The 14,378-nt window shown below is 40.3% G+C and overlaps 1 pseudogene; it reads left to right on the top strand.

Moving 5' to 3' along the window:
- Nucleotides 1–7,578: 7,578 nt before the first annotated feature.
- LOC138445142 (bifunctional 3'-phosphoadenosine 5'-phosphosulfate synthase 1-like) lies at nt 7,579–12,160 on the top strand (annotated as a pseudogene).
- The last annotated feature ends 2,218 nt before the right edge of the window (nt 12,161–14,378 follow it).

The raw sequence follows: 14,378 nt of genomic DNA, 5'->3' as shown, positions 1-14,378 counted from the left end.
GAGAATTTTGAGCATCTTTGCTAGCGTGTGAGGTGAGTGCAATTGTATGGTAGTTTGAACATTCTTTGGCATTGCCTTTCTTTGGGATAGGAATGAAAACTGATCTTTTTCAGTCCTGTGGCCACTGCTAAGTTTTCCAAATTTGATGGAATATTGAGTGCAACACTCTCACAGCATCATCTTTTAGGATTTAAAATAGCTCAACTGAAATTCCATCACCGCCACTAGCTTTGTTCATAGTGATGCTTCCTAAGGCCCACTTGACTTTGCAATCCAGGGTGTCTGGCTCTAGGTAAGTGATCACAAAATCATGGTTATCTGGGTCATGAAGATCTCTTTTGTATAGTTCTTCTGCGTATTCTTGCCACCTCTTCTTCATCTATGGACTTCCCTGGTGGCTCAGACGGTAAAGTGTCTGTCTACAATGCGGGAGACCTGGGTTCGATCCCTGGGTCAGGAAGAGTCTCTGGAGAAGGAAAAGGCAACCCACTCCAGTACTCATGCCTAGAAAATCCCATGGACGGAGGAGCCTGGTATCCATGGGGTCACAAAGAGTCACAACTGAGCGACTTCACTTTCACTTTTTCACTTTCTTCTTCTTCTCTTCTGCTTCTGTTAGGTCCATACCATTTCTGTCCTTTATTGTGCCCATCTTTGCATGAAATGTTCCCTTGGTATCTCTAATTTTCTTGAAGAGATGTCTAGTCTTACCCATTCTATTGTTTTCCTCTATTTCTTTGCACTGATCACTGAAGAAGACTTTATCTCTCCTTGCTATTCTTTGGAACTCTGCATTCAAATGGATGTATCTTTCCTTTTCTCCTTTGCATCAAGGAGATCCAACCAATCCATTCTGAAGGAGATCAGCCCTGGGATTTCTTTGGAAGGAATGATGCTAAAGCTGAAACTTCAGTACTTTGGCCACCTCATGCAAAGAGCTGACTCATTGGAAAAGACTGACATTGAGAGGGATTGGGGGCAGGAGGAGAAGGGGACGACTGAGGAGGAGATGGCTGGATGGCATCACGGACTTGATGGATGTGAGTCTGAGTGAACTCTGGGAGTTGGTGATGGACAGGGAGGCCTGGCGTGCTGCAATTCATGGGGTCGCAAAGAGTCGGACATGATTGAGTGACTGAACTGAACTGAACTGAGACAAGTGTTAACCCAGAACATTGTAGGGAAGTTCTACTTCATAATTTTTCTGTATAAAGCCCCCAAAACTCAGCCAGTGACAAACTGGGTAATCTTGAGAACTTTCTTAACTTTTCTGTTATCTCCTTCTCCTGTAATGCCAGCAATAGGGACTATATAATGGAAGACTGATAGCTCAGAGCTCTGGAGATGTAAAGCTCTGGGGCTCGGCTGTCTCTGCACAGCAAACCATCTGGAGAGACAGCAGATGGAAGCACCCCTCAACCCCTTTCCAGGGTGAAAGTGCAGGCACAGGCTTATGCACCCACAGGGATTCCAGAGGTCTGAATTACAAATGGTAGGTTCATTCCAACCTATGAGTCAGATGACCATACTGAAAACATCTAAGGTCACTGGGGGAAATCCTATGTTCTAAATCTTTAAGAAGAATGAGAAAAGGCCTCACTGATGCAAAGCACTGCATCCTCAGGCCCTTTCTGTTCTTCAGGTTGGAGCTGTCTCAGGTAGCCACCTGGGTCAGGGTTAAATCATTCAGCTTCTTTCACTTAGGGTTTTGAGCCTTAAGAGTGAGGCTTGTAAGGCGAGCTGAGTTTATAATCATGTTTATTAAGCCTGTTATCTAATTTCCACATGTTAAGAAAAGAGAAAAAAAAAAGCACTTTGCAATTCCTCAGCTCCAAGGAGAGAAAATGCTAAATCTACTTCCTAAGTTCTCTGAGAAAATTGGACTCATGTGTGCATAGGTTGGAAACAGCTAGCCCATCCCTTTTTCTTAAACAGAAAGGGGGAAGACAGAGAAAGGGAGAGAGAGAAAGAGAGAGGAAGAGGAGAAAGAGAAAGAGGGGGAGAAGGTAAGGAAAGAAAGGGGAAACAGCTGCTGAAGTAAAACCAAGATATCTGCTTTAGAATGTTCATAACCATTCTACAGAACTCTGGTGTTTTCTGTTCATCCATTGTCTTGAGAAATGCTATAGCCAAGAGTGGAATACTTGCATGAGTGGCCCAGCATAGACACTTCCCAAGGGGAAAGTCTAGCTGAAATACAGCCTCAGCATATCAGTTGTTGGGGATAAAGAGAATCAAGGTAAAGTGAACTGGAAGATCTCAACAGACCCTGACACCCAGCCTCATACCTCCAGTTCCTCTCACTAACTGGATGGGAATATTTGTATTGACCAGCCAGCCAGTGCTGAACACATGGCCAACCTCTTAACCTGGCTCTTGCAGGGATTTCTCTCTACAAATACACATTTATCCTGTCCCTGCCACAAGCAGAAAACTAAAGTAGATGTTATATGGTAGGGGTAAGAAAAGGGAACAAAATATGGTTATCACCCTCTGGGAGTTGACCGACTGGGAAGGGATAGAGGTAAACAGGTAGTCGTAATACCTTATCTCATTATTAGTGACAATTCAGCCTGTTGGATAAGACTTATGAGATGCCATCCTACCTTGACAATATCCTTAATGGAGACATGGAAAATTGCTTTGATGTAATTGCTGCAGGCACTGTAATGAGCATATTTACACAGGGAGGGTTGGCAGACAAAATACAAGCCACCAGTTAAATCTGAATGTATATATCTCATACAACATTTGGAATAGACCTATATGGAAAAGTATTGGTTGTTTTTCTGTAATTGAAATCTCACTGGGCAACTTTTATCTGCCAAATCTTGCAGCCCTGTACATAGATCATCGCTAACCCTCACAGTAATTTTTTACTGAGGTAGGCACTAACACGTCTTCATTTTGCAGATCCTGAAACTTCACGTGACATAGTCACATGAAGTAACTCGCCAAGGCGTATGTCTGTCTGCTAACATACATTGGAAACCAAGTTCTTAGGCTGCTTTGTTTCCACCAATGGCCAGTTTTGTGTATTTTATGTTGAGAACTACCACCATCCATCTCACTGAATCCCACTTTCTGACCTTGTTTTCAAATTATGAGTATATCCTTCCTCATTGACCAACTTGTAAAGTTCTGGGTCCTGATTTTCAAATTTAAGAAATAGATTTAAGTATTATATAAAAGAAGGATGTGTGCTAAGTCACTTCAATCATGTTGGACTCTTTGCAACCCTATAGACTATAGCCGGCCAGGCTCCTCTGTCCATGGGAATTCTTCAGCTAGACTACTGGAGTGGGTTACTATTTCCTCCTCCAGGGGATCTTCCTGATCCAGGGATCAAACCCACATCTCTTACTGTCTCCTGCATTGGAAGGCAGGTTCTTTACCACTAGCACCACTTGGGAAGTGCAAAAGGAGGACAAGGATATAACTTACTCAGTATAGCAAAAATCAGATTCGTAATTTCCAAGAATGTGAGTCAGCACAGTACACACACAAGGGGAGTGCAAAAAACCATCAGATCCTGGAACCCCATGACACAGCTGAAGACGAGACTCCTACTGCAATTTAACAACTAAACTATTCTGGGGAACAGATGGCCGTAACAACAAAATAAGAGTGCACTCTGGAACGTCAAGAGTTTGAAGTTATTCAAATGTTCTTCATTTGACACTTAAAACTGCCTGACAGTGAATGAGTGAATTGTACGTAGTTCTTTGTGATAGTGACTCTTTCTGCTCTCCCTCCCAACTCCCCATATCAGTCATTTTCCCCCCAGCTTGTTTAAAAGAAAACAAAGCCCATTAACAGTGTGCTGAGCAACCGAAACACCACCAGTTCCCTGCTTTAGACTCAAAGTACAAAAAAAAAAAAGCTTATTTCCTGATCAGATCCTAATGGTTTATCAGAAGCTCAACATTCATTAGTAGCCTTGAATTTTAAGGTTTACCAACTGTGACACAATTACTTATGGTGGTTCTTTAACTTTCTCCCATTTTTTTCTCTTAGCAGAAAAGAGAGTTTCCACGACAATCCCATAGATTTGCTTCCACTCAAGCTCTAAATACTCACAATTGAGCCATATGAAATTGGTGTTTTGGCAGGTTGAAAATGGTTAACTATCTCATGCAGTTCGACCTAATGTAAATATACCCAATACATCTGCCATTTGCAATGACATGAATGAACCCAGAGGATATTATACTAAGTAAAATAAGCCAGGCACACAAGAAAAAAATCTGCATGATCTCAATGATATGTGAAATCTAAAAATGTCAAGATACATAAAAGCAGAGAGTAGACTCTGTCAGGTGGGGGAAATGAAGAGTTTGGTCAAAAGTTACAAAGTTGCAGACATGTAAGATGACTAAGAGAATGTAATATGCCATATGATAACTGTTGTTAAAAATATAGTATTGAATACAGAAATTTACTGAGAGAATAGATCCCAGGTGCTCTCACCACACAAAAAGAATAATTATGTAATGAGGTAATATGTTAATTAGATCAACTATAGTAACCATTTCATTATGTATATGTATATCAAATCATCATGTTGCATACTTTAAACACATAAAATTTTTATTAAAAAATTTAAAATATGCATGATACATAAATAAATGCAATCCTCCTTCATTCTTCTTGATCAGTTCAGTCACTCATTCATTTCCGACTCTTTGCAACTCCATGGACTGTAGAACACCATGTTTCTCTGTTCATCACTAGTTCCCAGAGCTTTCTCAAACACATGTCCATCAAGTCAGTGATGCCATCCAACCATCCTACCCTCTGTCCCCTTCTCCTCCTGCCTTCAATCTTTCCCAGCATCAGGGTTTTTTCCAGTGAGTCAGTTCTTCGATTCAGGTGGCCAAAGTATTGGAGTTTCAGCTTCAGCATCAGTCCTTCCAATGAATATTCAGGATTGATTTCCTTTAGGATTGACTGGTTTGATCTCCATGCTAGCCAAGGGACTCTCAAGAATCTTCTCCAATATCACAGTTCAAAAGCATCAATTCTTCAGCGCTCAGCTTTCTTCATGGTCCAACTCTCACATTTATATATGACTACTGGAAAAACCATAGCTTTGACTATAGAGACCTTTGTCGGTAAAGTAATGTCTTTGCTTTTTAATATGCTGTCTAGGTTAGTCATAGCTTTTTTCCCAAGAAGCAAGCGTCTTTTAATTTCATGGCTGCAGTCACCATCTGCAGTGAATTTGGAGACCCAGAAAATAAAGTCTCTCACTGTTTCTATTGCTTCCCCATCTATTTGCCATGAAGTGATGGGACCACATGCCATGATCTTAGTTTTTTGAATGTTGAGTTTTAAGCCAGCTTTTTCACTCTCCTCTTTCTCCATCATCAAGAAGCTCTTTAGTTTCTCTCTGCTTTCTGCCATAAGTGTGGTGTCATCGCCATCTGAGGTTATTGATATTTCTTCCAGCAGCCTTGATTCCAGCTTGTGCTTTCTCCAGTCCAGCATTTTGCATGATTAAATAAGAAAGTTAAATAAGAAAGGTGACAATATACAGCTTTGATGTTCTCCTTTCCCAATTTGGAACCAGTCCATTGTTCTATGTTCGGTTCTAACTGTTGCTTCTTGACCTGCATATAGATTTCTCAGGAGGCAGGTTAAGATGATCTGGTATTCCTATCTCTTGAAGAATTTTCCAGTTTGTTGTGATCCACACAAAGGCTTTAGTGTAGTCAATGAAGCAGAAATAGATATTTTTCTGCAATTCTCTTATTTTTTCGATGATCCAACAGATGTTGGCAATTTCATCTCTTATTCCTCTGCCTTTTCTAAATCCAGAGTGAACATCTGGAAGTTCTTGGTTCACGTACTATTGAAGCCTTGCTTGGAGAATTTTTAGCATTATTGAGCTTCCCTGGTGGCTCAGATGGTAAAGCGTCTGCCTACAATGGAGGAGACCTGGGTTCAATCCCTGGGTCGAGAAGATCTCCTGGAGAAGGAAATGGCAACACAGTCCAGTATTCTTGCCTGGAAAATCCCATGGACAAAGGAATCTGGTAGGCTACAGCCCATGGGGTCGCAAAGAATCAGACACAACTGAGCGACTTCACTTTCTTTTCTTTCTTTTGCTAGCATGTGGGATGAGTGCATTTATGCGGTAGTTTGAACATTCTTTGGCAATTGCCTTTCTTTGGGATTGGAATGAAAACTGACATTTTCCAGTCCTGTGGCCACTACTAAGTTTTCCAAATTTGCTGGCATATTGAGTGCTGCTGCTACTGCTGCTGCTAAGTCACCTCAGTCGTGTCCGACTCTGTGTGACCTCAGAGACGGCAGCTCACCAGGCTCCCCCATCCCTGGGATTCTCCAGGCAAGAACACTGGAGTGGGTTGCCATTTCCTTCTCCAATGCATGAAAGTGAAAAGTGAAAGTGAAGTCACTCAGTCATGTCCGACTCCTAGCGATCCTATGGACTGCAGCCTACCAGGCTCCTCCACCCATGGGATTTTCCAGGCAAGAGTACTAGAGTGGGGTGCCATTGCCTTCTCCGATATTGAGTACAGTACTTTAATGACTTCCTGGTCATTGAAACAATTACAGAAAGGTTCCTAGTTACCCATCCAATATCCACCCATATATGGATCTTGAAATTATGGGACAGAAGAAAATAAATGGTGGCAAGGTGCATATTCATGGAAGATTAGAACAAATTATAGAGTTAGAGTATGAAAAGCTGCTCTTCAGAAGCTTCCAAACCATATGGTTCAAAGAACTGAGAAAACTTCTGGCCAAAGAACTTTCCCTTTTCATTTTACTAGTAAACTGTAATTTTTGGTTTCTGTCTCAGGATACAGTAGAGAACAAATAAGAAGCACATTTTTAAAAAACTGCCATTTACCCCAATATAATCGTTAGTTGTTTTTGTTGTTTAGTCGCTAAATTGTGTCCAGCTCTTCTGTGACCTTATGGACTATAGCCCGCCAGACTCCACTGTCCATGGGATTTCCCAGGCAAGAATAATAATCCTTGGTATTTAAGTATATATGGGGGGGCTGAGACTGTTTCTCTTCATTGTTTCATAGGTTTGGGTCACTTTGCTTCCTTGCTTACTATTGACATTGTCTTATTCCTATTGGCTTAAACATCCTTATAACAAAGAAAACATTAGGACTGCAGAACTTCAAGGAAATGAGTCACAACAGAAGTATACAACAGATTTACTTTCCTGTAGATTTTCATATCTTAGGGTGATTACCATAGTGGCTTATACTTAGTAAGTGCTCAAAATTTTTCATTTTCCTGCCATAAATCAATCTATACCAGAAATCCCAATTTGTGGTCCAGAGAGTGGTATTGAAGGGACTTCCCTGGTGGTTCAGTGGTTAAAATCTACCTTGCAATGCAGGGGATGTGGATTTGATCCTTGGTTGGGGAACTAAGATCCCACTTGCTGTGGGGCAACTAAGTCCAAAAGCCACAATTAGACAGAAGCCCCCACGCCAAAACTAAGATCTGTTGCAGCCCCCCAAAAAAGGAAAAAAATAGGAGAACCCCGCACCCACACCCTGTGCAGCCATAAAGGGCCTCAGTAGCCTGTGCAAGAAAGTTAAACTGAGCAATAACGCACAGAACTGGGGGATGCAGAGAGCAACTAATATCACCTATCAAGCTCACCATGTTACTAGGAACAAGGGATATCAAGTAGTGGGGACCACGGGTGGCTTTTGTGGTTACACAGTATGGCTAACAGGCTTATCTGGAGTAGGAAAGCATGCAAGCATGGCTTTAGAAGAGTACTTGGTTTGCCATATTTTTTCATGCTACACTTTGGATGGTGACAACATTCATCAAAGTTTCAATAAAAATCTTGGCTTTGATCCTGAAGACAGAGAAGAGAATGTTCGATGCATGGCGGAAATAGCTAAGCTGTTTGCAGATGCTGGCTTAGTGTGTATCACAAATTTTATATCACCTTATACTTTTGCTTTATTGACTATGCTAAAGCCTTTGACTGTGTGGATCACACAAACTGTGGAAAATTCTTAAAGAGATGAGAATACCAGATCATGTTACCTGCCTCCTGAGAAACCTGTATGCAGGTCATGAAGCAACAGTTAGACCTGGACATGGAACAATGGACTGGTTCCAAATTGGGAAAGGAGTACATAAAGGCTGTATACTGTCTCCCCGCTTATTTAACTTATATGCAGAGTATATCATGCAAAATGCAAGGATGAATGAAGCACAAGCTGGGATCAAAATTGCTAGGAGAAATATCAATAACCTCAGATATGCAGATGACACCACCCTTATGGCAGAAAGCAGAGAGAAACTAAAGAGCCCCTGTATGAAGGTGAAAGAGGAGAGTGAAAAAGCTGGCTTAAAACTCAGCATTCAAAAAACTAAGATCATGGCATGTGGTCCCATCACTTCATGGCAAATAGATGGGGAAATAATGGAAAAAATGACAGACTTAATTTTCTTGGTCTCCAAATTCACTGCAGATGGTGACTGCAGCCATGAAATTAAAAGACACTTGTTCCTTGGAAGAAAAGCTATGAAATTTAGACAGTGTATTGCCGGGGGCCAGTGTGAGGAACTCCGCCCATGGCAAAGGTCATGAGGAAGGAGGCTTGGCATACACAAAGGCGTGATCAAGCCTCAGGAAACCCCCTGTTCCCGAGCATCTACCCCAAAACCAGAGTCTGTTTTATGCTCTCCCCCATAACCGTTTCTCTCGGAGAAGTAATAAACGTGCAGCTCCAAGGCAATAAAAATTCCTGGGTGTGACAAGAGTGTTTCAGCTTACGGACTCCTCTGAAGGTTATCTAGCCCACCTGTATAGGTTCGTCCAGCCACATGTGATTGTTTACAGCCTCCCAATCTGAGAGGCATGAGATGTTTTAGACTTACTAAAGGCAAATTCTTTTGGGGAGTTGGAAATTATTAGTATAGTGGGTTGGTTAGGAATTATATTGGTGAAGGGTTTTTCATTCGTTGTGTCAATAATCGCTGCTAATTCCCTCCCCTGGGTGGGACAAGGATGTCTCAGGTCAAACCTCTCTGCTGACAGACTAGCTTGTGTGACAGGATTATCCATACTCCTGCCACTAAGCACATGATTGTTTACTACCTCTCAACCATAAACAGCACAGAGAGTTTTGGAGTATTTTGAGAGTCTTAATTAGCATAGGGCTTTTTCTTCCTGTTGAGTCAATGATTGCTGCCAGGCCTCCATATCCTTAGGCACCTGGGAATATATTAATCAGTGTATTTGGAATATAGAAAAGGAAATATAGTAGTTTTAAGGTTAGCAATACTAGACTTTTTGAGTTAATGGATTTTCTCTTTTGTAATAGATCACTGTACTTTGTTATAAATCACTGTGTCCTTGCTATGTAAAAATGTAACTTTATCACTATCTTAAGACTAAATAGATCTTAAGGGGAACATTGGTGAAAGGATTTTCATTTGTTGGGCTGATGTTTGCTGCTAAATCTCCATATTCCCTGCCCTTATAATGAATATAACTAGCATATAGGAGAAATAAGCATTAACCTTTAAGCATATAGGGGAAATAAGTATTAACCTTTAAGATTAATCATGTTAACCTTGGGTTAAATAAATTCCTTTCTTGATTGTAACTCACCACACACTCACCCTATAGGAATGTAACTTTATTTGGAGGGTGGTGCCTGGTTTAAGAAAAAACACCTTTGGAAGAAATAAGTTTTTTGGTTATCAGAAAGAAAGGATCATAAAATGACAGCAGGTCTCACTCATGGCCAGAAGATGATGTAATATCCCTAAGACCTTTTTTTTATACATTTATGTGAAGCACCTGATTTTGATAAAGGTCAGGACTGCTGAACCCCGCGTGACTCTGTATTCATCCCTATATGTAACAAAAGGTATATAAGCAAACCCAAAAATAAACAAATCAGATCAGTTTCCAGAAAGACTGATTCCCCCATGTCGCTTCTTTCTTGCTCCCATTTTTCTGGCTGAATTCCCATCTGGAGCATGGATGCTATTCCACGTAGACCAAGTTATTCAGCCTCTTTTTCTACATTATCTCCTACTACACTATCCATTTCTAATCTCTCTCTATATCTGTAATTAAATATATATTTTTCCAAAGACGCCGACACGATCCCCCCACCTTCGAATCACCCTGGATCCACCGGGGCTGGACCCCGGCAGTGTATTAAAAAGCAGAGACATCACTTTGCTGACAAAGGTCCATATAGTCAAAGCTGTGGTTTTTCCAGTAGTCATGTATGGATGTGAGAGTTGGACCATAAAGGTGGCTGAGCACCAAAGAACTGATGCTTTTGAACTGTGGTGTTGGAGAAGACTCTTGAGAGTCCCTTGGACAGCAAGGAGATCAAACCAGTCAATCCTAAAGGAAATCAATCCCGAATATTTATTGGAAGGACTGATGCTGAGGCTGAAGTTCCAATACTTTGGCCACCTGATTCGAAGTGACTCATTGGAAAAGACCCTGATGCTGGGAAAGATTAAAGGCAGGAGAAGAAGGGGACAACAGAGAATAAGACGGTTGGATGGAATCACTGAAATCAATGGACATGAGTTTGAGCAGGCTCCGGAAAATGGTGAAGGACAGGGAAGCCTGGCGTGCTGCAGTCCATGGGGTGGCAAAGAGTCAGACATGACAGAGCAACTGAAAAACAATACTGAGAAGTGCAACAATGTAAGGCACATTCAGGAGGGTGCAAGCTTATTTTTCTCTTAAGTGTTTGTTGATGCTCCCTTGCATGTTTTTGAACAGAAGGATGTCAAGGGACTCTACAAAAAAACATAGGCTGGAGAAATCAAAGGTTTCATTGGGATTGATTCTGATATTTTCTGATATGAAAAACCAGAGGCCCCTGAATTGGTGCTGAAAACAGATTTCTGTGATGTAAATGACTATGTTTAGCAGGTTATGGAGCTTCTACAGAAATGGGATACTGTGGATGCCTCTTACGAAGTGAAAGAACTGTATGTGCCAGAAAATAAACTTCATTTGACAAAAACAGATACAGAAACCTTATTGGCACTGAAAATTAATAAAGTGGACATGTAGTGGGTGCAGGTTTTGGCAGAAGACTGGGCAACCCCACCGAATGGCTTTATGAGAGAAAAGGGGTACTTGCAGTACCTTCTTTTCGATTATCTTCTGGATGAGGCTGTCATTAACTTGTCAGTACCCTAAAGTACCGACAGCTACTCAAAAAAAGAGAGACTAGATGGCTGCATGGCATTTGCTCTGATATACAAGGGCCTCTGCGTGGCTATTCTTCGAAATCCAGAAATCCAGTTTTTTTTTGAGCACAGGAAGGAGGAGTGCTGTGCCAGGAAATAGGAAAAAACATGCAAGAACCACCCTTACATCAGGATGGTTATGGAACAAGGAGATTGGCTGACTGAAGGAGATCCTCAAGTCTTAGACTGAATTTATTGGAATGATGGTCTTGATCAGTATCGTTTTACTCCTACTGAGCTATAGCAGAAGTTTAAAGATATGAATGCAGATGTTGTCTTTGCATTTCAATTACACAACCTGGTGCACAACGGCCATGCTCTATTAATGCAAGATACCCACAGGCAACTTCTAGAGAGGGGCTACTCGTGTCCTGTCCTTCTCCTTCACCCTCTTGGTGGCTGGACAAGGGATGATGATGTCCCTCTTGAGGTGGTGGATGAAGAAGCATGCTGCATTGCTGGAGGAAGGAGTCTTGAATCTTGAGACCACAGTGGTGGCCACCTTCCCATGTCCCATGATTTATGCTGAACCAACTGAGGTCCAGTGGCATTGTAGAGCACAGATGGTTGTGGGAGCCAACTTTTACATTGTTGGATGTGACTCTGCTGGCATGCCCTATCCAGAAACAGGGAAGGAGCTTTATGAGCAGACTCATGGCACCCAAATGTTGACCTCAGCCCCTGGTCTGATCATCTTGGAAATAGTTCCCTTACAAGTTGCAGCTTATAACAAGAAAAAGAGGCAGATGGACTACTGTGACACTGAGCACCATGAAGACTTTGAATTTATTCTTAAAAACACAAAAGGAAAAACTTTACCTAAGAAGGCCAGAAATCTCTTGAAGGTTTCATGGCTCCTAAGGCCTGGACTGGGCTGATGCAGTACTACAAATCCTTGCAGAAAGTTTAAGTTGTTAACCTAGTCATTTCACCTTTGACACCTCATTGAGTAACAAGAGGGGACAGGTACTTACTGTTGGCATTTCTTTGTGTTGGTTATCTGTCTGGACATGCTTCCTAAGGAGTTGGATACAACTGAGCGACTTCACATTCACTTTTCACTTTCATGCACTGGAGAAGGAAATGGCAACCCACTCCAGTATTCTTGCCTGGAGAATCCCAGGAATGGGAGAGCCTGCTGGGCTGCCGTCTATAGGGTCGCACAGAGCTGGACACAACTGAAGCGACTTAGCAGCAGCAGCATTATAGTTATATTCCTACAGTACAGTTTTAAAATCTCATCTTTTTGTATTATATTCATACTTCTGTATTATCATTTTTTCAAGCTATTATATCAGTTGTAACCAGTAGTATACACTTTGAATCTCACTTTTCATCTCTTGAAAAAAGAAAAAGTCCACTAAACAATAAACTTGGCTAGACCTTGTTTTGGGAATTTAAAAGAAAAAAAAACAAACTGATGTTTGTCTACCAAAAAAAATTAAACAATAGTATTGAAAATATCTGTGCATAAAGTTAAAGCAATTCTTAGAGGGGAATATATACTTTCAATTGTTTATTAGAAAGTAAGAGTGGGTAAAAGTTGATGAGACAGGCATCTAGCTAAAGAAGTTAGGAAAACACAATGAGATAAGTCCATAGAAAGTAAAAGGAAGAAAATGATAAAGAAAAAAGAAACTAAAAACCAAAGGTACAATCAAAAGGATTTTTTTAAAAGCCAAAAGTTGGATATTTAAAAATACTATTAAAAGTGACAACCTCTGGCAAGATGGATCAAGAAAAACAATAAAGGAGGTAAACAAACACGTCAGAAGATGAACAATCTTATGCCATTTAATTAGGAAATACACACAATGAAAATATTGACAAAAGTTTAACCTAAAACTAATTCAAGAAATAGGAAGCCTGGATGGTCCTATTTTAAAAAATAATTGAATCGACAAATAAAAATCTTAATACACATGCACACAAACACACATACATATACACCTGAGTCAAGACATATAATCTACCAGACTTTAAAGAAATAACATTATTCCTATCTTATATAAATTCTTCCAGGGTATGAAAAAAAAAAGGGCAATATTCTTGATATAATTGAGATTCTGAAGCTATTCAAAGATAGTATAAGAAAGATAAGAGGCTACTTTTGCCCAAAGATACATACATCCTACACAAAATATTAGCAAATGAAATTCATAATAGTGTCAGAGTGGACCAAAAAACATAACTCTCCTATGTTGTCATCAAGAAAACCACTTTAAATATAAATGTCATAATGGAATTTTTAATGACCAAGTTGGGTTTATACAAGAATGGTTTAACATTAGAAAGTCTATGCATACACTTTATCACATTAACATACTAAAGGAGAAAAATCATATAAACTTCTCACAACATGAGGAAAAGTTATTTGATAAGATTCAAAATTCATTCATGATTAAAACATATAAAATATTCTAGAGTAAAAATAAGTTTCGAAGGGTGCTTCTTGACCTGAAAAAAAGTATATGCCAAAAATTATTAGCAAATATTACTTTTAAGGGTAAAAAATAAAATTACAAGCATTAATTTTAGAATGAGGAAAAATGATACTATGACTGCTTTTGTTCAACACTGTACCAGAGCACTTAACCAACAGAGTGAGACAAGAAAAGGATTTAAGTAAAAAGATTAAAAAAGAAACACAACTGTTATCATACATATGCAATGTTTGTCCACATAGAAAGCCCCAAATGTATACAGAAAACAAACACAGAAACCATCAATATATAATAAATGAGAACACAGTGAGGTGGCTCAATACGAGTTCACTATCTCAAACTCAACTGCATTGCTAAACATTAGCAAGAAGTGAAACTGAATTCCCCGAAAATTTAGTTCCTTTGCCGAGTTTAGGATTTACCTCTCTATTCAAAATGTTATTCCTTTTCTTGTTCCATACCTGTTCTTCTCAGGATTGAGGAGCATCAAAGAAAAGGGGGGACCGAAACAGAGCAGGACCCTATAGGGTCTCCCGGGTATAAATTTGTTCCGTTTCCCCCATTGCTTGCTTGTAGGAAATAAACTTCATTCAGTTTCCTTGACCTTCTCTGAGTTCTGAAGGGCAGATTCAAACAGCTGCTAACCAGAGAAGGGAGGGAATACAGTAACAAAGGAGAAACAGT

Source organism: Ovis canadensis, chromosome 8 (assembly GCF_042477335.2).
Source record: "Ovis canadensis isolate MfBH-ARS-UI-01 breed Bighorn chromosome 8, ARS-UI_OviCan_v2, whole genome shotgun sequence".
Classification (NCBI taxonomy): Eukaryota; Metazoa; Chordata; class Mammalia; order Artiodactyla; family Bovidae; genus Ovis; species Ovis canadensis.
The sequence above is the reverse complement of the archived record's forward strand: the minus strand, read 5'-3'. Positions and strand labels throughout refer to the sequence as shown.